At 39.1% G+C, this 22,797-nt stretch overlaps 1 pseudogene; it reads right to left on the reverse strand.

The window, feature by feature from the left end:
* Positions 1-1,502: 1,502 nt before the first annotated feature.
* LOC145797992 (protein PSK SIMULATOR 2-like) lies at positions 1,503-3,696 on the reverse strand (annotated as a pseudogene).
* Positions 3,697-22,797: the final 19,101 nt, after the last annotated feature.

A 22,797-nucleotide genomic window follows, 5' to 3' on the forward strand; every position in this document is an offset into this window, starting at 1 on the left:
AAAACAGAACCTGGTTTGCAAACTGAGGGAAAGCACAGAAGAGTCTCGAAGTCCGGAGGCAAGGCTCTCAGCCGAGACTCCGTGACCTCAGAACGAGCACAACATGCGCAATCACCGAGCACTCAAACGATGACGTCTAAGTCCTAAGGTCGGTCAAAAATGGGGTGTCTATACCGTATGACATGCCTGGCATTGACGCAAGCTTCATCTGTTACCAATTGAATGTCCACCCAACTACCAAACCAATTATACTGCGCACTCGCAGATCGGCACTCCACCATGCTGAGATAGTGGCGAAAGAAGTAGAAAACCTACTAGAAGCACTTTTAGCAGGACTGAAATCAGCGTTCTACATGAAGGCAACCGAGGTAATGGTTTACAGGGGCTCACAGCTGGTGGTAAACCAAATTTCAGGAGACTACGAAGCAAAAGATGACAGGATGGCTAAGTACCAAGAGTTAGTCAGAAAAGAGATCAAGAAATTTGAAATAGTACGGATAGAGCAGATCGACAAGGAAAAAAATAGTAGAGCAGACGAACTAGTAGGCTTTGCTTCAATGGCAGATACATCCATCCCTCATCCGTTACTGATTCACTACCTAAAAAATAGACTAGCAGGATTTGCGCCCTCTACATCTTCATTTTATCATATTTTTCCCTAAAAAAATAGACAAATATATTTTTAAAAATAAATCATTTATTTTTTTTAAGGACAAATGCGAGATAAAATAAATATGTTATAATTATAGAATCAATTTATTTATTTTGTTAATAAATAATATACTCAAAGAATCCTAAAAAAGGATCAAACAGCACATCTCCAGTTGAGATGAGGACAGGGGAGAAGCATACGCCAAGCTTATATTACATTCAATTTCAAGTATTATATACCAGAAAGACCCAACTCTTCCCGACTTCTAAAACAAAATGAGCATTGGTTTGGTCAGTGTTAAGAGTATATTTAGCACCGCACCGATCTTTCCAATTTTTATGATTATGAAACTAATACAAACTGTATGCAACGGTTCAATTTTGTCAGTTTGATGTAGAGGAAAAACTTATATGAAATTTTAAAAAAATTTATAGTAGATTATAAAATTTTACATTAAAAATAAATGAAGAAAATATATAAAAATTGCTTTATAAATATTTTTCTCTCTAATTTTATCACAAAAGCGTATTATATTAGTTACTGCTCATATAATATTCAAGAAATTATAATATAAAAATATTTAAATATAAAATTCGATCGGTTCGATTTGAATCTGTACAAATGGTTTCAAAACCGAAACAGACCATATGATATGAAAAACATACCAAAAACTAAAATTTTGGTCAATTTCGATCGGTCTACTCAGTTTTATTGATTTTTCTTACGTCCCTACTTGCAACAACTGACTATTTGACCGTGCGGGTCTAACACAACTTTTTTTTTTTTTCTCTTTTCCTGGGTGCACAAATTATGAGTCCAACAATATCTTAATTATTATCTATATATCAATCTAAGACCATATGTAAAAAGTATATACAACAATGAGAAAATAAACATATGTAAATATTAAATAAACAAATGAAGAAAAAATGCTCATAATGAAATTTAATGAATGCTCCCAAAATATTGTATCTAACCGATCCATTACATCCAAAACATAAGATTTTGGAAGCTCCGATTGCCAACTCGGCGAGTTCCCTGTACTCCTGCTCAGTGCCCAATCTTTGCTCCCTCTCTTCTTGGCCAAACCAAATTCCTGACTTTTGCTTATTCCAGGACCTAACTTTTTCCGGTTCATCACTTTTTTCAATAAATTTCTATCTTCTAGTGACAATTGAGCATTGTGGGCCTTTGGAGAATCGATCAGGGATGGGAGTCGCTGCATCATCATTGGCTACAGCTTCAGTCTTTTGCGGGTTGGAGATCGAACTGGCAAAGCTCTGCAAATTCCATTATCTCTGTGTCTCACAACACTGATTAGACGGTGAAGCCATATTGCCATTTCGAGGATGTAGTGGTCTGTCTTGTGCATATTTGCATGATGAAGTGTCTGGAGGCGAATCACGTTATTATGGATGTCCCCCTTCTTGCCAAACTCATTACTACAAGAAAAGAACACGTGCGGCTAAATGTCATTATTGACAAAAAATGAAAATATGAGCACTAAGTAAGAGAAAGGCGAATAACCAGGTGTTCGCTCACTCTCCAACCCACCCAAAACCTTGATGAGCCCTGTCGGCCAAATAAAAAGGAAAAAAGATGTAAATGCATGTATGACCATATTATGGCAGCTAAAAGCTTAAGCAGGAAAATATTAATGGATTTCAAATTCAAGCATAGGCAAAGCAGAAAGATGACAGATTCATTAAACAATCCCATTCAACATACTTGGAAGTATTTGTAGCCACCGGAACAAGCCATTGGAGTGTCTTCTCCATTTCAGCTTTAATTTGAGGAATTGTAAGCTGCATAAAGGCCAAAAGTTGAAGTGCCTAAGTTACTTATGTAAATACACACATTGCATTTGTACACTTAAAGAATACAAATTGAATCATTTAAAGAAGTCCATGGAAACAAGCATGCAAAGCATTACAGGAACTACACTATCCTATTTAAGGTATACCTCCTCCTTGGTATCAATTGTTTGGCACCGAGAACATAGAGCAATCTTGACACTATTTGGCAACCCATGATATAGTTGGTCTCTCATGTTAGGAGGGAGGTAGACCAAGATGCCTAAAAAAAAACAAAGAATTTGTATTTGAAAATCAACATAAATTTGGTTATGCAACACCATCTATACGGAAAAAGGGTAAATTATGGCCCTCTTCAGCAATGGCTTTTTTGGCTAAAATAGTCAATGAAAAAATAGGTTAAAATAGTCAATAAGATAAAATGTCACATCCAAACCATAATCATTTCACTTTTTCTCTCACAACTATCAAATTAACTACAAAAAAAAAAAAAAAAAAAACCAACCAACTTTCCAAATATATTTGTTTTAGCCATGCAAAAATAATTAAAAAGCCAACTATGCCAACACCCGTGAGGTTTTTCAATAACACACCTGCAGCCCCTTGTGTTCTGAAAATTACACTCTTTCATGCAAAAACTTCCGTAATAAACTAATTTTTTTTTTAAAAAAAAAAAGATTTCAAAAAAAATTCCCGCCTACCGTTAGTGACATAAGCATATTATGATGATGACATGTGTTAAATTATTTAAATGCCTACTTTGCCCTTGATAAATTTGGTCCAAGTCTTTATCAAACAAATAAATAAAAATATACATTTTTTAATTAACTTTCGTGGTGGTTTGGTGGTGGAAGAAAGTGTATTTATTATTGACTTTGCCCAAAAATTATTACATTTAAATTAAATTATGTTTTAAAAAAACTAAGGGCAATAGCATGCATAACTGAACAAACTAAATTAACACTGCTGCTTGCAAACAAGCAGTAGTGTGGGATAGGTCATTGTAATTTCCAGAACACAGGCGATAGTATGTGTAGTTTCACCAAAGATCAGGCTAGCCGGTGTAATTTACCCTATGAAAAGTATTACCAATAAAATACAAGAAAGAGTTAAACTTACAATGTTGTCTATCTGATTGATTAAGTTGGCATAGTGCAGTTCAAGACCGGCTACACCTAGTCTTTCAGGTTTGTTATCATGCTCTGTGCCAACCAAAACCAAACCTGCCATGAAATGACCACACAATGAAAAGTGAATATAAATACCAAATACACTTTAGTGACCAACTAGAACACAAAATCACGATCTGAAGGCCTGGGTGCTAAATGATAACAGTAAATGTCTTGTATAACCAATTAGAATTGGGAAACAGATACAGATTCGCTGGTGTGTTGCATTTGCTTAACGAAATTTCGAGGCTCAAGTGAAATATTCTTCTAGCGTGCATGGGCATTCAATGACCCCATGTCGTTGTTTAGGTGCATAAAATGAGTCTACAATTTCTCTTTTAAATTAACATTTATTTGGCCATTACAAATTATGAGATACCAAATGAGGAAGCATGTGATGGAACAAGTGAAGGCAGGTGAAGGGGCTTGTTTCGAGAAAAAAAAACTGTAAAAAGTAAACTATGACACTGTCTGATATATATATATATATATATATATTGTAACAACCCACATTCATGTCCTAGTCATGTTTGCATACATTTGTATGTTTTGCCATGTTAAGATGCTGTAACGACCCATATTCATGTCATGGTCATGTTCATGTTCATTTACATAACCTTGTCTTGTTAAGTTGCATTCATGAATCTTGTCTTGTTTGCTTATGTATTGCTCGCATGCTTTGTTCCTTCCTTGATGTTAAGCCTAGGTTATGTTAAGCCTAGATCATTCCAAGCCGAGGTCATCTTCAGTCTAGAAGTATCTTGAAACCCCTTTGTTTGACCTCCATCTTCGCCTCGACATATTGGCCGAGATGTGTATTATCTAGGCTGAGATGTTACCTTTGCACCCAAGTGACCTTGTCCTGGAGTGGTATGACCTAGACTGAGGTGTGGCACATCTAGGCCAAGGTGTGGCATAGCTTAGTCAAGTGTTGTCCTTCCTAGCCGAGATCATTGTCACCTTAGTTGCCGAAGCTTTGTCCTTAGCCGATGTCATCACTTGCCAGAGTGCCTTACCGAGTAGCTTGTTAGATACACTTTGTCATAGCCTTGTCTTGTCAATCTATCACCTTTTTTAGGAGAGCCAACCAGCCGTTGCCACGTGTCCGAGCTGAGTGTTAAGTCAGCCGACAGAGAGAAAAACCTATCATTTGTTATAACCTTGTTTTGAATAGGAGAGAGAAGCTCTAGAAGAGGGAGAGGAGTTCTTGAGGGAGAGTGGATTTCCAAGCTTGATTCCTAGAGATCGAACAGTTAGATCCGTGTTCTAAGGACTTGGACCCTTGCCTTGATCCCGACGTCCTAAGAACTATGTGAGTGGTATTTTTAATAAAGCTACGTTACAATGTTTTGATAAGCTTTGCTTTGCTTTGTTTTGAAAAGTATTTGTGAAGCATGAATGATATCCCTATTTTGTGTATCAAGTATAAGTTTTGCGTATCAAGTATAAGTTTTATTTTGGGTGACGTTCTCGGGAAGTCCGTACGTGCCAGGGGACTATAAGCTTTTGTGGCACCAGTCCGTACGTGCTAGTGGACTATAAGCATTTGTAGCACACATGTGAAGTCCGTACGTGCTAGGGGACTATAAGCATTTGTAGCACACATGTGAAGTCCGTACGTGCTAGGGGACTTTAAGCCTAAGTAGCATAGTCCTTCCGTACTAGGAGACTTTAAGCCTATGTAGCACCGTCCTTTCGTGCTAGGGGACGTTAAGCCTAAGTAGCACCCTTGTTAAGATATCGGCCACCGACGGACTATGAACGGGTGTGCTCGATGCCGAGGTTATGCTTTTGTTTTGCCCAGAATGTCATCACCCCATGTTTTAAGTTGACGTATGTTAAGTAAGTAAGTAAGTAAGTTTTGTAAGATCAAGTTTGATGAACTAGATTCATCTCATGTTTTGTGCAAGCTATGATATGTATGTTTTACAAAGACCTCGGGTATCATTCATTTAACCCCTTTATTACTTGTACCATTCACTGAGTATCCAAGCTCACCCTCCCTATGTATGTGTGTAGGTAACAAGCAAGAAGTCGGCTACGCCGAGATGTGTGTTTTGTATGCATGTTATGTCGGCAGTGAGGATGTCGGCAATCTGGAAGATTATGTTTCTTGATTTGTAGTTCAAGTATTTTTGTATATGTCAGCTTGAGAAGCCTTTTATCAAGATGTATTATGTATTTTTGTACTTAATCTATTTTGGTTGTATTCAAGTTTTAAAGCTATGTAAAGTTGTATGCCATTCTATTTGACTTATGCACAGCTCTTATGGACTAATTAAGATTTGTATATTTTGCTTCTGCACTTGTGAGCCCCATATATTTATACTCTGATTGTGTGTGAATTTTGTAAGTGGTCTTCGGTAATCTCAAATTACTGGCCATCACGGCACCATCCTACTAGGGGCTGTTTGGGGTCGTGACAGAATGGTATCAGAGCACAAGTTCCTTATAGTACGTTATTCACACACTTTGAGCCCTAAAGAGCATAGGATGACCCTTAGAATAATGTTAGGATTGCATCATATTGCTTGCCACTTGACAAGGCATGCATCATCTCGGCATGAGCGTTTGTTACATTGGCATGATCATGTTCACTTGCATACATGTTCATTTGTTCATCTTGTTCTAAGTGTCACACCCTGCATACTCCTAGCATCATGAGAAGAGGTAGACCCCCAGTTGGCCGAGATCAGTCCAAAGATAGGTTGGACAGATTAGAAAGGATTGCTGAAAGTTTGGCCGATGAGTTAAGGCAAGCAAGGCAGCAGAACACCGGTACCACCTCCACCCAGGCCACGCAGACAGATGGCTGACATGTAGTTCCACCACCGCCAGTACCACAAGTGCCTCCACAGCCAGCTTTGTATGGAGATGACACATTGACCCTGATCAGAGAATTCAAGAAGATGAAACCGCCGAAGTTCCATGGAGGTATAGAGCCGATGAAAGCAGAAGCCTGGGTTCTTGAAATGGAGAAGTTGTTCGAGGTTTTTCCTAGCACCGACGCCTAGAAGGTGTCACTGGCAGCATTCACCTTGGAAGACGACGCTCGTAGATGGTGGATGATGATCCGAGAAGGTAACCCAGACTTGACTTGGGCCAGATTTTTGGAGCTGGTCTATGACAAGCATTTCCCACTCAGTGTCCGAGATCGCAAGACCACAGAATTTCAGATGTTGACACAGGGTAGCAAAACAGTGGCAGAGTATGATCGTGCTTTCACCGAGTTGGCAAGGTATGCACCTCACATGGTCGACAACGAATACAGAAAAGCTAGGAAGTTTGAGAGTGGACTCCGAGGGCCGATACAAGATCAGGTTAACTTGCTCAACATGCCGACGTATGCTGGAGTGTTAGATAAAGCCATCCTTACAGAAGCCAACCTGAACAGAAGTCAAGGTTTAGGGAAGAATCAGAAGAAGAGGCAGACCTATGACAATCGCGAAGAAGAGGCAGACCCGAATGATGCCGAGGAGAAGACAGAGGTGGACAGTCCCAACAACGCGAATCTGGAAGGTGGCACCAGGCCGACCTGTGCAAGTTGCGGGAAGCTACATTTTGGGGTTTGTCTTCGGGCAACTGGAGCATGTTTCGGATGCGGTGAGATGGGTCATCGTATTAAGGATTGCCCCAAGGTAAAAGCTAGAGATGATAAGAAGAGATGAGAACTCGACATCCGGAGCCGTTTTGGGAACAAGGTAAGTGAAGTTTGGGGACCAAACTTCTTTAAGGGGGGAAGGATGTAACAACCCACATTCATGTCCTAGTCATGTTTGCATACATTTGTATGTTTTGCCATGTTAAGATGCTGTAACGACCCATATTCATGTCATGGTCATATTCATGTTCATTTACATAACCTTGTCTTGTTAAGTTGTATTCATGAATCTTGTCTTGTTTGCTTAAGTATTGCTCGCATGCTTTGTTCCTTCCTTGATGTTAAGCCTAGGTTATGTTAAGCCTAGATCATTCCAAGCCGAGGTCATCTTCAGTCTAGAAGTATCTTGAAACCCCTTTGTTTGACCTCCATCTTCGCCTCAACATATTGGCCGAGATGTGTATTATCTAGGCCGAGATGTTACCTTTGCACCCAAGTGACCTTGTCCTGGAGTGGTATGACCTAGACCGAGGTGTGGCACATCTAGGCCAAGGTGTAGCATAGCTTAATCAAGTGTTGTCCTTCCTAGCCGAGGTCATTGTCACCTTAGTTGCCGAAGCTTTGTCTTTAGCCGATGTCATCACTTGCCAGAGTGCCTTACCGAGTAGCTTGTTAGATACACTTTGTCATAGCCTTGTCTTGTCAATCTATCACCTTTTTTAGGAGAGCCAACCAGCCGTTGCCACGTGTCCGAGTTGAGTGTTAAGTCAGCCGACAGAGAGAGAAACCTATCATTTGTTATAACCTTGTTTTGAATAAGAGAGATAAGCTCTAGAAGAGGGAGAGGAGTTCTTCAGGGAGAGTGGATTTCCAAGCTTGATTCCTAGAGATCGAACCGTTAGATTCGTGTTCTAAGGACTTGGACCCTTGCCTTGATCCCGACGTCCGAAGAACTATGTGAGTGGTTGTAATAACCCTCACGCTGTCCTAACCATACTCACATGCATTCATATGATTCTGTCTTGTTAAACTTGCATTTCTAGTCTTGCCCTTGTTCGCTTATGTGTTACAGCATGCTTTGTACCCCACTCGGTGCGGGTTTAGCCGAGATCACCCTGAGCCTAGGTCAGTTTTGAACCTCTTGCACCTAAGACCATCTTGGAATTTACTTTGGTTAACTCCACCTTCGCTCTGACATGTTGGCCGAGATGTCACTATCTAGGCCGAGGTGTTCATCGCTGAGACCGAGATGTGTATTATCTAGGCCGAGATGTTACCCTTGAACCTAAGTGACCTTACTCCTAGATTGGTACAACCTAGACCAAGGTGTGGCACATCTAGGCCAAGTGTTGTCCTTTCTAGCCGATGTCCTTGCCCCTTGCTTGCCGAAGTCTTGTTGTTAGCCGATGTCGTTACTTGTCGGAGTGCTCTTGCCGCCTAGCTTGTTGAGTACACCTTGTCATAGTCTTGTCCTTTCACTCAGTCACCTTTTTGAGTAGAACCAACCAGCCTTTGCCACGTACCCCTGCAGTGGGTTAAGTCAGCCGAAAGACCCAGAAAATATACATTTTGTATTATATCTTTGCCTTGTAGAGAGAGAAGCTTTAGGAAGAAGAAAAAGTTTTAGAGTGAGAAAGTGGGCTTTCGAGCTTGATTTCTAGAGGTCAAACCGTTAGATTCGTGTATTGAGGTTAGATTCTTGATTTACTCTTGTCATTCTTTATGTTTATCTAGCTGCATTGCACGATTGAACCTGTTCTGCACGTCATGCATTGATTTAAAGTTGGTTTTAGAAAGAGAAAATAATGTTCATGTGTTCTTGAAGAAAAAGTCTTGTTTGATTTGAAAGTTTGCATTAAGATTCATGCTTTTGTGTTTGTTCTCACAAGATCCTTGAATATGGGTACCCAGGTCCATGTTTTTGAATGCATAGCATGAAATCTCAGATTTTGTAATAGCAAACTATGATCTTAGCATTCATTTTCCTCATGTTCATGCTCTTAATGTTCGTCATGTTCTTCAAGAGAGAGAAACCCATATTTTCCCGACTTCATTTCCTTGAATGTGGCCATCGAGGCCACACCTCGCAAGGAGGTGTGGGACCTCGGCCTAGACCTGGTAGTTGCCCAGCATGTTTTCCTGAGATAAGGAACTGTGTTTTGTTTTGATTTGACTTAGTTTTGAAGAATGCCGAGGTCATTTGCATGCATGCAAGACTTGTTTTGAGTAGTGCATTCAATAGACTTTGTCACGTGTTTGTAGGACTTGGACTTGCCTTTACCCCGACGTTTGAAGAACTAGGTGAGTGGTATTTTTAATAAAGATATGTTGTTAAGTTTTGATAAAGTTTTTCCTTGCTTGTTTTGGAAAAAGTATTTTGTGAAGCATGAATGATGATCCCTATTTTGTATATCAAGTACTAGCCTTGTTTTGAATGACAACCTTTGGAAGTCCGTACGTGCTAGGGGACTATAAGCATTTGTTGCACAATCTTGAAAAGTCCGTACGTGCTAGGGGACTATAAGCATTTGTAGCACAACCTTTGAAAGTCTGTACGTGCTAGGGGACTATAAGCATTTGTAGCACAACTTTTGAAAGTTCGTACGTGCTGGGGGACTATAAGCATTTTTAGCACAACCTTTGTTAACGTCACCCCTTGAAACTTGAAAGACTTTGATTGATGAAGCTTGAAAGATTTGTTAGATGAACTTGATTCCTCCCTTGTTGGTTACAAGCTATGATTATGTATTGTTTTGTTAAAGGTCTCGGATATCATGCATGCAAACCCTTTATTATTTATACCATTCACTGAGTATCCAAGCTCACCCCTCTCTATATATATATGTAGGTGACGAGCAGGACGGCGGTGACACCTAGATGTACTTGCTACTTGTTTTGGATTATGCACTTTTGCCGCATCTTGAAGATTATGCTTCTTAGTTATATTTTATTGTATTTTGTATTTGATAGCTGTGAAGCCTTTTGGTCAAGATGTATTTTTGTACTTCATTTTGTTGTATTAAAGCTATGCACGAATGTATGCCATTCCATTTAACTTATGCACTGCTCTTATGGACTACTTAGCTTTGAATTTATTGCTTCCGCATTTGTAAGCACCATATGTATACTCTGTTTGTGTGTGAATTTTGAAAGTTAGCCTTCGGTAATCTTGGATTACTAGCCATCACGGCACTAAACTACTAGGGGCAGTTTGGGGTCGTGACAGATTGGTATCAGAACACAAGTTCCTTAGTATACGTTATTCACACACTTGAGTCCTAAAGAGCATAGGATTTCCCTTAGAAAAATATTAGGATCACATCATATTGCTTGCTATTTGACAATGTGTGCATCATCTCGGCATGACCATTTGTTATTTGCATACATGATTCTTGGTCCAGTTTGTTTTAAAGTTGCACTTGCTTACTCATAGCATCATGAGGAGAGGTAGACCACCAGTTGGCCGAGATCAATCAAAGGATAGACTGGATAGACTAGAAAGACTGGTTGAAGGCTTAACCCGTGAGTTGAGACAAATGAGGCAACAGAATACTAGTGCTACATCTACCCAGGCCGAGCAGACGAATGGCCGACACGCAGTTCCGCCTCCACCTTCTCCAGTGCCTCAAGTGCCTCCGCAGCCAGCCTTGTATGGGGACGGCACGATCGCCTTGATTAGGTAGTTTAAGAAGATGAAACTGCCGAGATTCTCAGGGGGTATAGAGCCGATGAAGGCCGAGGCGTGGGTTTTGGAAATGGAGAACCTATTCGAGATCTTTCCCAGCACCGACACTCAGAAGGTTACATTGGCAGCATTCACATTAGACGATGATGCTTGAAGGTGGTGGATAATGATCCGGGAAGCTAATCCTGGTTTAACTTGGGCCAGGTTTTTGGAGCTGTTTTACAACAAGCATTTTCCCCTTAGTGTTCAAGATCACAAGACCACAGAGTTTCAAGCTCTGATGCAAGGCAACAGGACAGTGGCAGAGTACGACAGTGCTTTCACCGAATTGGCGAGATACGCGCCTTATATGGTCAGTGATGAATATAGGAAAGCCAGGAAGTTTGAAAGTGGACTACGTGGACCAATCCAGGATCGAGTCAACATGCTCAATATGCCGACTTACGTCGAGGTGTTAGATAAGGCCATTCTGGTGGAAGCCAACTTGAACTGGTATCAAAATTCGGGAGAGAGTCAGAGGAAGAGACAGAACTATGAAGGTTGTCGGATGCCGTTTAATGCCAAGAAGAAGGCGAATGTGGGCAGTTCCAGCAACTCAACTCGGGATGATAATGCTAAGCCGACGTGTGCGAGTTGTGGGAAGCCGCATCTCGGGGTTTGCCATTGGGCAACAGGAGCCTGCTTTGAATGTGGCGAGACAGGCCACCGCGTGAAAGACTGTCCGAAGGCGAGGGCTGACGATGGCAAAAAAAATGGGAGCACCTCGGGCTCTGCACACGGAAACAATGTCGGAAGGACACAGATGAGACAGGGCAGAGTTTTTGCTCTAGTGCCAAGAGACACCTAGAATGCTGAAACGATAGTGTCAGGTACACTCTCAATCTGCTCTCAAGTTGCATACATCTTGATTGATTTGGGCTCTACACATTCATTTGTATCTGTTAAATTTGCCGAGAAGTTGAACAGACTGCTAGAACCCCTTGATTATGTGGTATCTGTATCTACTCCATCTGGGGGAACAAAAATTGTTGCATCCATATATAGGGCGTTTGTTGTAGTGATTGAGGGTGTAGAGTTATTAGTTGATTTGATACCATTAAGCATGACTCACTTCGATGTCATATTGGGAATGGATTGGTTAGTAGTGAATCATGCATCCATTAATTGTGTCACTAAGAGCGTTACATTGAAGACCCCAAACCAAGCCGAGGTCATTTTCCAGGGTAAGGGAGTAGTACCCCCACCTTACTTAATCTCATCCATGAAAGCCTATAAGTTGATCCAAAAAGGGTGTCAGGGTTATTTGTGCAGTATACTAAGCGATTTGAATGGAAGTGTTGAGTTAGCCGACATACCAGTTGTTAAGGAATTCCCCGATGTCTTTCCAAATGAGTTGCCTGGCCACTTAGTCGATAGAGAAATAGAGTTTACTGTGGACATCATGTCGGGAACGCAACCTATCTTCAAAACACCCTATAGGATGGCTCCAGCTGAACTTAAGGAACTGAAACTACAATTACAAGAATTATTGGACAAGGGATTCATTAGGCCAAGCACTTCACCATGGGAAGCACCTGTGCTATTTGTTAAGAAAAAGGATGGCACACTTCGCCTTTGCATTGATTATAGAGAACTTAATAAGGTAACCATTAAGAACAAGTACCCGTTGCCTGGGATTGATGATTTGCTCGATCAACTACAAGGAGCACGAGTCTTTTCCAAGATTGACCTTAGGTCGGGCTACCATCAGTTGAAGGTTAAGACCGAAGATGTTGAGAAGACTGCTTTTCGGACAAGATACGGTCACTATGAGTTCCTAGTAATGCCTTTTGGAGTGACTAATGCACTTGCAGCATTCATGGATTTGATGAATAGAATCTTTAAGCCATATTTAGATGAGTTCGTAGTTGTTTTTATTGATGACATATTGATCTATTCCAAGAGTACAACTGAACACGAGGATCATCTGAGACTTGCCCTGCAAATCTTGAGAGACAAGAAGTTGTACGCCAAGTTGAGCAAGTGCGAGTTTTGGCTTTTCAGCATTTCATTTTTAGGGCATGTGATTAATGAAGAGGGCATATCGGTTGATCCCAGTAAGATTGAAGCCATTGTGAATTGGCCGACGCCGACCAACGTGTCCGAGGTTCGTAGTTTTCTGGGCTTGGCAGGTTATTATAGGAAGTTTGTGAAGGACTTCTCAGGGATTGCAGTACCATTGACACAACTAACTAAGAAGGGAACAACGTATGTATGGACCAACGATAGAGAATCAGGCTTCCAAGAGTTGAAGACGAGGTTAGTTACGGCACTAGTTCTTGTACTCCCATCAGGTAATGAGGAATTTCAGATTTTCAGTGATGCTTCACATAAGGGTTTGGGCTGTGTATTAATGCAAGGGGGCAAAGTCATAGCATATGCATCTCGTCAGTTGAAACTTCATGAAAAAAACTATCTAACCCATGATCTAGAGCTAGCAGCCGTGGTGTTTGCTTTGAAGATTTGGCATCACTACTTGTATGGAGCCTCTTGCCAAGTCTTTACAGATCACAAGAGCTTGAAGTACTTGTTCACTCATAAGGAACTGAATTTGAGGCAGAGAAGGTGGCTTGAATTATTGAAGGATTACGACATGCAGATTCAGTATCACCCAGGTAAAGCAAACTCGGTAGCCGACGCATTGAGTAGAAAGTCAGTGGGAAGTTTGGCATGCCTAGCCATGATTTCAGTGGAGCCGACTACTATTAGGGAAGTAAAGGAAAGGCAAATGGAGGATGAATTCCTGAAGAAGGTAACCGATGAGATTATCACCAGGCCGAAGTCTGGTTACACCCTTGAGAATGGGGTGCTTAAGTTTAAAAGAAGACTGTGCGTGGCCGACGTCCTAGAGTTAAAAGGGAAGATCTTGCAAGACTCTCATGGATCCAGATTTGCAGTTCATCCAGGGAACACCAAGACGTATCAAGATGTAAAACAGACTTTTTGGTGGCCGAATATGAAAAGAGAGATAGCCGAGTTCGTGTCCCAATGTTTGTATTGTCAACAAGTGAAAACAGAACATCAGAGGCCAGCAGGACTTCTTCAACCTTTGCCGATTCCTGAATGGAAATGGGAACACATCTCCATGGACTTTGTGATTGGTTTGCCGAAGACACAGAAAGGGATGGATTCGATCTGGGTTATAATCGACAGATTAACTAAGTCAGCACACTTCTTGCCTATTAAGACTTCGTTTAATGCTGATCAACTTACTGTATTATATATGAATGAGATTGTTAGACTTCATGGTGTGTCAATGTCCATTGTGTCAGACCGAGATTCAAAGTTTGTTTCTAGATTTTGGCAGAGTTTACAAAGGGCTTTGGGGACCGAATTGAGGTTTAGCACGACTTTTCATCCCCAGACCGATGGCCAAACAGAGAGAACAATTTAGACACTTGAAGACATGCTTAGATTATGTGTATTAGACTTCAAGGGAAGCTGGGAAGTGCATTTGCCATTAGTAAAATTCGCTTACAACAACAGTTATCAAACTAGCATTGGCATGGCACCGTATGAAGCCTTATATGGAAGAAAGTGCAGATCGCCGATATGTTGGACCGAAGTAGGAGATAAAGCTTTGATCGGCCCCGATCTAGTTCAAAGGACAACCGAAAAGATCAAGCTTATCCAACAGAGAATCAGAACCGCTCAGAGTCGACAAAAGAGTTACGCCGACCAGAGAAGAAAGGAGTTAGAGTTTGAAGTAAGGGATCATGTATTCTTGAAAACCTCGCCGATGAAAGGAGTTTCAAGATTTGGGAAGAAGGGTAAATTGGCACCCCGTTACATTGGGCCGTTCAAAATTCTTGAGAAAGTTAACCCAGTTGCCTACAGACTTGCTTTTCCGTCGAGATTAAGTCAAGTTCATAATGTGTTTCATATCTCGATGTTGAGGAAGTATATTCGGGATCCACTGCACGTGATTGATCATTTTGGGATTGCAGTTGATGAAGATTTAAGCTATGAAGAAAAGCCGATGCGTATTATCGATAGACAAGTGAGGCAATTGAGAAACAAGGCAATACCGATGGTGAAAATTGAATGGAATGAGCATTCTGGCAGGGATGCTACATGGGAAATTGAAGAAGAAATGAAAGTCCAATATCCGGAGTTATTCTTGAATCGAGGTAACTCAAGTTTGGGGACCAAACTTCTTTAAGGGGGGTAGGATGTAATAACCCTCACGCTGTCCTAACCATACTCACATGCATTCATATGATTCTGTCTTGTTAAACTTGCATTTCTAGTCTTGTCCTTGTTCGCTTATGTGTTACAGCATGCTTTGTACCCCACTCGGTGCGGGTTTAGCCGAGGTCACCTTGAGCCTAGGTCAGTTTTGAACCTCTTGCACCTATGACCATCTTGGAATTTACTTTGGTTGACTCCACCTTCGCTCTGACATGTTGGCCGAGATGTCACTATCTAGGCCGAGGTGTTCATCGCCGAGATCGAGATGTGTATTATCTAGGCCGAGATGTTACCCTTGAACGTAAGTGACCTTACTCCTGGATTGGTACAACCTAGACCGAGGTGTGGCACATCTAGGCCAAGTGTTGTCCTTTCTAGCCGATGTCCTTGCCCCTTGCTTGCCGAAGTCTTGTTGTTAGCCGATGTCGTTACTTATCGGAGTGCTCTTGCCGCCTAGCTTGTTAAGTACACCTTGTCATAGTCTTGTCGTTTCACTCAATCACCTTTTTGAGTAGAACCAACCAGCCGTTGCCACGTACCCCTGCAGAGGGTTAAGTCAGCCGACAGACCCAGAAAATATACATTTTGTATTATATCTTTGCCTTGTTGAGAGAGAAGCTCTAGGAAGAAGAAGAAGTTTTAGAGTGAGAAAGTGGGCTTTCGAGCTTGATTTCTAGAGATCAAACCGTTAGATTCGTGTATTGAGGTTAGATTCTTGATTTACTCTTGTCGTTCTTTATGTTTATCTAGCTGCATTGCACGATTGAACCTGTTCTGCACGTCATGCATTGATTTAAAGTTGGTTTTAGAAAGAGAAAATAATGTTCATGTGTTCTTGAAGAAAAAGTCTTGTTTGATTTGAAAGTTTGCATTAAGATTCATGCTTTTGTGTTTGTTCTCACAAGATCCTTGAATATGGGTACCCAGGTCCATGTTTTTTAATGCATAGCATCAAATCTCAGATTTTGTAATAGCAAATTATGATCTTAGCATTCATCTTCCTCATGTTCATGCTTTTCATGTTCGTCATGTTCTTCAAGAGAGGGAAACCCAGATTTTCCCGACTTCATTTCCTTGAATGTGGCCATTGGGGCCACACCTCGGTAAGGAGGTGTGGGACCTCGGCCTAGACCTGGTAGTTGCCCAGCATGTTTTCCCGAGATAAGGAACTGTGTTTTGTTTTGATTTGACTTAGTTTTGAAGAATGCCAAGGTCATTTGAATGCATGAAAGACTTGTTTTGAGTAGTGCATTCAATAGACTTTGCCACGTGTTTGTAGGACTTGGACTTGCCTTGACCCCGATGTTTGAAGAACTAGGTGAGTGGTATTTTTAATCAAGATATGTTGTTAAGTTTCGATAAAGTTTTGCCTTGCTTGTTTTGGAAAAAGTATTTTGTGAAGCATGAATGATGATCCCTATTTTGTATATCAAGTATTAGCCTTGTTTTGAATGACAACCTTTGGAAGTCCGTACGTGCTAGGGGACTATAAGCATTTGTAGCACAATCTTGAAAAGTCCGTACGTGCTAGGGGACTATAAGCATTTGTAGCACAACCTTTGAAAGTTCGTACGTGATAGGGGACTATAAGCATTTGTAGCACAACCTTTGAAAGTCCGTACGTGCTAGGGGACTATAAGCATTTGTAGCACAACCTTTGTTAGCATCACCCCTTGAAACTTGAAAGACTTTGATTGATGAAGCTTGAAAGATTTGTTAGATGAACTTGATTCCTCCCTTGTTGGTTACAAGCTATGATTATGTATTGTTTTGTTAAAGGTCTCGGATATCATGTATGCAAACCCTTTATTATTTATACCATTCACTGAGTATCCAAGCTCACCCCTCTCTATATATATATGTAGGTGACGAGCAGGACGACGGTGACGCCTAGATGTACTTGCTACTTGTTTTGGATTATGCACTTTTGCCGCATCTTGAAGATTATGCTTCTTAGTTGTATTTTATTGTATTTTGTATTTGATAGCTGAGAAGCCTTTTGGTCAAGATGTATTTTTGTACTTCATTTTGTTGTATTAAAGCTATGTACGAATGTATGCCATTCCATTTAACTTATGCACTGCTCTTATGGACTACTTAGCTTTGAATTTATTGCTTCCGCATTTGTAATCCCCATATGTATACTCTGTTTGTGTGTCAATTTTGAAAGTTGGCCTTTGGTAATCTCGGATTACTGGCCATCATGGCACTAAACTACTAGGGGCGGTTTGGGGTCGTGACAGTGGTATTTTTAATAAAGCTATGTTATAATGTTTTGATAAGCTTTGCTTTGCTTTGTTTTGAAAAGTATTTGTTAAGCATGAATGATATCCCTATTTTGTGTATCAAGTATAAGTTTTGCGTATCAAATATAAGTTTTGTTTTGGGTGACGTTGTCGGGAAGTCCGTACGTGCCAGGGGACTATAAGCTTTTGTGGGACCAGTCCGTACGTGCTAGTGGACTATAAGCATTTGTAGCACACATATGAAGTCTGTACGTGCTAGGGGACTATAAGCATTTGTAGCACACATGTGAAGTCCTTCTGTGCTAGGGGACTTTAAGCCTAAGTAGCATAGTCCTTCCGTGCTAGAAGACTTTAAGCCTATGTAGCATCGTCCTTTCGTGCTAGGGGACGTTAAGCCTAAGTAGCACCCTTGTTAAGATATCGTCCACCGACGGACTATGAATGGGTGTGCTCGATGTCGAGGTTATGCTTTTGTTTTGCCCGGAATGTCATCACCCCATGTTTTAAGTTGACGTATGTTAAGTAAGTAAGTAAGTAAGTTTTGTAAGATCAAGTTTGATGAACTAGATTCATCTCATGTTTTGTGCAAGCTATGATATGTATGTTTTACAAAGACCTCGGGTATCATTCATTTAACCTCTTTATTACTTGTACCATGCACTAAGTATCCAAGCTCACCCTCCCTATGTATGTATGTAGGTAACAAGCGAGAAGTCGGCTACGCCGAGATGTGTGTTTTGTATGCATGTTATGTCGGCAGTGAGGATGTCGGCAATCTGGAAGATTATGTTTCTTGATTTGTAGTTCAAGTATTTTTGTATATGTCAGCTTGAGAAGCCTTTTATCAAGATGTATTATGTATTTTTGTACTTCATCTGTTTTGGTTGTATTCAAGTTTTAAAGCTATGTAAAGTTGTATGCCATTCTATTTGACTTATGGACAGCTCTTATGGACTAATTAAGATTTGTATATTTTGCTTCCGCACTTGTGAGCCCCATATATTTATACTCTGATTGTGTGTGAATTTTCTAAGTGGCCTTCGGTAATCTCAGATTACTGACCATCACGGCACCATCCTACTAGGGGCGGTTTGGGGTCGTGACATATATATATTTAAATATATCAATTCATGCAATTAATATTGATTATTTTGTATTTAGTACTATGTTGTTCATACCATTATCTTCAAATGCTTCTGAGACCTCTTGATGTAAGAAAGTAACAATCAACAAGCTTCTCCACGTCCGACAAAAAATATATAGGTTCAAAGAAGTTTTGACTATTAACATCAAAACAACAGAAATACGTTCATTGCACCATATCCTATGGAACAATTAACGAATAGAATCCAACATATTTACACACTGCCATCCGCATCAAGAAAGGCAGCAGAATGTCAGTTCCAGAGATGGAAAGAAGATTAAATCAACTATTGACAGAAAAGACCTTTGATTTATAGCAAAAATCGCTTCAAGATTAAATTATAGAAACAGATCAAGAAATCCAATCCATCTTGAAGATATATTTTTGCATTTTCAGCCAATTGATAAATAAAAGTGATGCACAATTATGTACCTCCTCCAAACTCCTAGACCAAAGAGATTTCTTTTTCAAACTCCTCACAAGTTTTTTTGGTTTTTCAGCTCACTTTGTAAAATCATCACACTCTCTCCTACAATTACAAGAAATGCCAGTTAATTAAAAGAATCCAACTTACTGTACTGGATATCAGAAAACTATTGCCAACAATCAGCAGCAAAAATCTGCAGAAAATTATCATACATGAATTGCATCAAAGTTAGTTAATGAGAAAAGCAGACCGACATAATTGAAATGAACATGTATTGTTGTTAATATAAAAAAAAATAATCCTGCGAAGTATGTCTACAAATAGAAGGTTTATGCTGAATGACAAACCCTTATCGCCCAACATAGCAAAAAAAGAATCAAAAAATTAAAAAACTAGTTTGTTCTATTAAACAATGTCGTTGAGCATTTACATCTTTGATATAAAAAAAACCTTTCACAAGAAATCTAGAAGTTTCATCTAACTTATAATTTGCACATAGGTTACACTTATTCACAAATGCACCCTAATAATGCAAGCATGCATATCACATCAGTGCCACTATAAATTAAATATATCATTATATGCATTAGAACACTACCATAGAGTTCTGGCAGAGACAGTAAGATGGCTTTGCTGCACTTGTTTGTGAAACAACAAAATGCTAATTTGCACCCAGAATATGCTCAAAAACTTTTAAGTGTGCTTCACTACAAATATGGTATATTTATAGCACAAAATGCCACAACCACTATAAAAAAATAAAAAATAAAAAATAAATGTGGACGACAGTATCAACTATAGCATGAGGGAAATAGTCAAAGTCCATTAATCCCTTTTATAAAGGGGTGACCATTGGTTCAATGGTAAAACCTTGGCCTAATAACCCTCAGATTATGGGTTCAAGTCTCAAGGAAACCACTCTGTGCTTTATGCCAAACGTTAGGTGTGTATCTAATTTTCCTCTCCTAAACACACATTGATGTGTACTAATTTCATGTTGTTTATGAAGCACGGACACGGGACATAGCAATTTCCAAAATATGGGGACACGGACACAGCGGGGGACACAACGAATTTTTTTTTTAAACATATTTTTATGTGTTATGTCGATTCATATTACATTCATCCTAAATCAAAATTAACAAACACTAACATAGTAACATTAATTCAATAAATATAACCACTACGTTTAAACAAATTAATAGATCATCCATTCACAAAAAAAGTCATAATAACCATTATAAATTAACATTGACATTAGAAGGAAGAAAAAAAAAAAAAAAAGAGGAAAGTTTTACATACTGTGCATATATATATATATATAAACTTATAATTTTTTTATAAAAAAAAATACAATTTTAGATATGTTTATACATATATATAAACATATAATTACAAAAAAATAAAAAATAAAAAGTCTTACATATGTATATATATAAACGTATAAAAAAAATAAAAAATAAAAATCAATTTCCTCTCTTAAGTCAAGAGCCAGAGAGAGAGAGAGAGAGAGAGGGCTTACCTTCAAAGTCGTCTGGATGGAAGATGGCTGGATGGGGCTCAACTTGATGGAAATCGACTCATGGAGTTCAATTTTGTTTTTTTTTTATTAAAAAAAAGAGAAATATATTGATATTATAAAAGTAATCCTAATTATAAGCAGAATTCTAACACATGAATCTAATTGCTCTATTTGATGTTCAATCAGAGTATATGCAACATAGATATATATATATGCATATCAGTCCTTCCAGAACCCATACTAACTAAAACATCAGTTAAAAAAAAATCAACAAACTAGAAACTCATATGTGCTACTCCCTATTGTCATTCCATAAATCATGCACCAAGCAACATTAAAAATGCATCCCATAGAAAATCAAAAGCTTATGGAGAGCTACTGAATAACTAATACTTTATCAACTATCAAAATACATGTAAAGATGAGGCCAGTAAGATTTTTTTCTCTGTATACAGAGCATAGATTTTTCATTTTGAATACACACACATGCACGCACAACAAAAAAAGAGCATAGATTTTTCTTTCTTTAAACAAAAAACAAAGCTAAAAATGGGCAGTAATAATTTTAAATAATATAATAGCTCTTTCTTTCCATCTACCATAGATCCAAGGCACATAAAAAATAAATAAATAGAGCACTAAACCAAGGCCCAATGACCACAAAACATCTAAGTAAATATATATATACATAAGTAAAATAAAAAAAAAAACACTGAGCATAGATTTTTCTTTTTTTAAACAAAAAGCAGAGCAAAAAAAGGGCTGCAAGAACTTTAAATAATATAATAGTTCTTTCTTTCCATCTACTATAGATCCAAGGTACATAATAAATAAATAAAAACACAACACTAAACCATGACCCAATGGCCACAGAACATCGAAGTATATATATATAAAAATCAAAAATAAAAATTTACAAATGGATGAAAAATAAAACTGAAAAAAAAATTAGAAAAAGCAAAAATAATCCCTCATATCAAAATGAAAAAATAATCGAAGGGAAAGACAAACAATATCATACAAAAAAATCTTTAAATCCCTCATACTGAAAAATCAAAATCGAAACAAAAAATAAATAGCAAACAAAATTAAAGATGCAGAATAAGTTTCAAACCTAAATGAAGATTCTAAACTTGATGCAAAGGTCCAGCAGAAAATGGCCCTAAGGTTCTGCTGCTATGAAAGAACGATTGTGTTCTCTACTGCCGTGAAAGAACAAATGTGGAAAAGATGAGGAAAAAAATATTAAATAACAGAGGGTTGAAAATGTAATTTCACCATCTAATCCCATGGGATGAGCTATCATGTCCGCCCCCCGGCCCACCCCGATAGAACAATCCGATAGATTTATTAATAATCCGGTGTAAAAAATTTGAATCAAACAGTGGACTATTCCATCCACTAGATTTGGAATCCTATCCCATGGTTGAATCCCTCCAAACAAACACCACCTAAGTGCTTACAAGGAGAGAGCTGAAGTTTAACTCCTCGAAGTGCTAATCTTACTAATCATTAAACTTCACCAATCAAAAATAAAGTGCTAATCTTACTAATCATTAAACTTCACCAATCAAAAATAAAAAAATGAAAAATCATCACTAATAATACTTGTTTGTCATACATAAAAAGCATAACAAACATGAATCTCACATGATCTTTGACTAACTTACATCTCTCGTAAGATTCAATTAGGTGACGAGGTGCAATTCCATCACTAAATTTATAACATGCAGGTAAGAAGCCTATTCTAGCTTAATAGTACTTCTTATCACACTCAACAAACCTTGGGATGCTTTTGCCCGGCCCAAGCGTATGCTAGGCCCCAAGTGTGGCGATATCACTCTGCTAGGTTGCAAATGCTCAACCTTGTTGGGCTTTGCCTGGCTCAACACTTGTGCTATAATCCAAGTGTGAAATATCCTGTATTGCTAGATTGCTAGGGCTAGGCCTTGATGGGCTTTGCTTGACCCACCAATCCGGTGAAAATCTCCCTCTCAACTTTCAATATCTAAATTCACCATTTTGGAACAAAAGTGCACTATATTTTGGAAGATGTGTATAGTGTCACCTTCACGTGGTGGAAGTCATTTAATGATTAAATTTCTCATCGCACTCAACAAATGTCTTTCGCATTACTTCATAAATACATGTTTCACACTGTTAAGACGTTCTAAACAAATAAGAAGAAATTACTGATGAAAGAGAGCATTGTTCTAATTCCAAATGTTGAGGTGAAGAGAGGAGAAGCAAAACAAAAACCAAAACCTAACCCATATGCCGACAAAAAAAATTAAGTACAAAACCCTC

This window comes from Camellia sinensis, chromosome 8 (genome assembly GCF_055761805.1).
Source record: "Camellia sinensis isolate YWXY chromosome 8, ASM5576180v1, whole genome shotgun sequence".
Taxonomy (NCBI): Eukaryota; Viridiplantae; Streptophyta; class Magnoliopsida; order Ericales; family Theaceae; genus Camellia; species Camellia sinensis.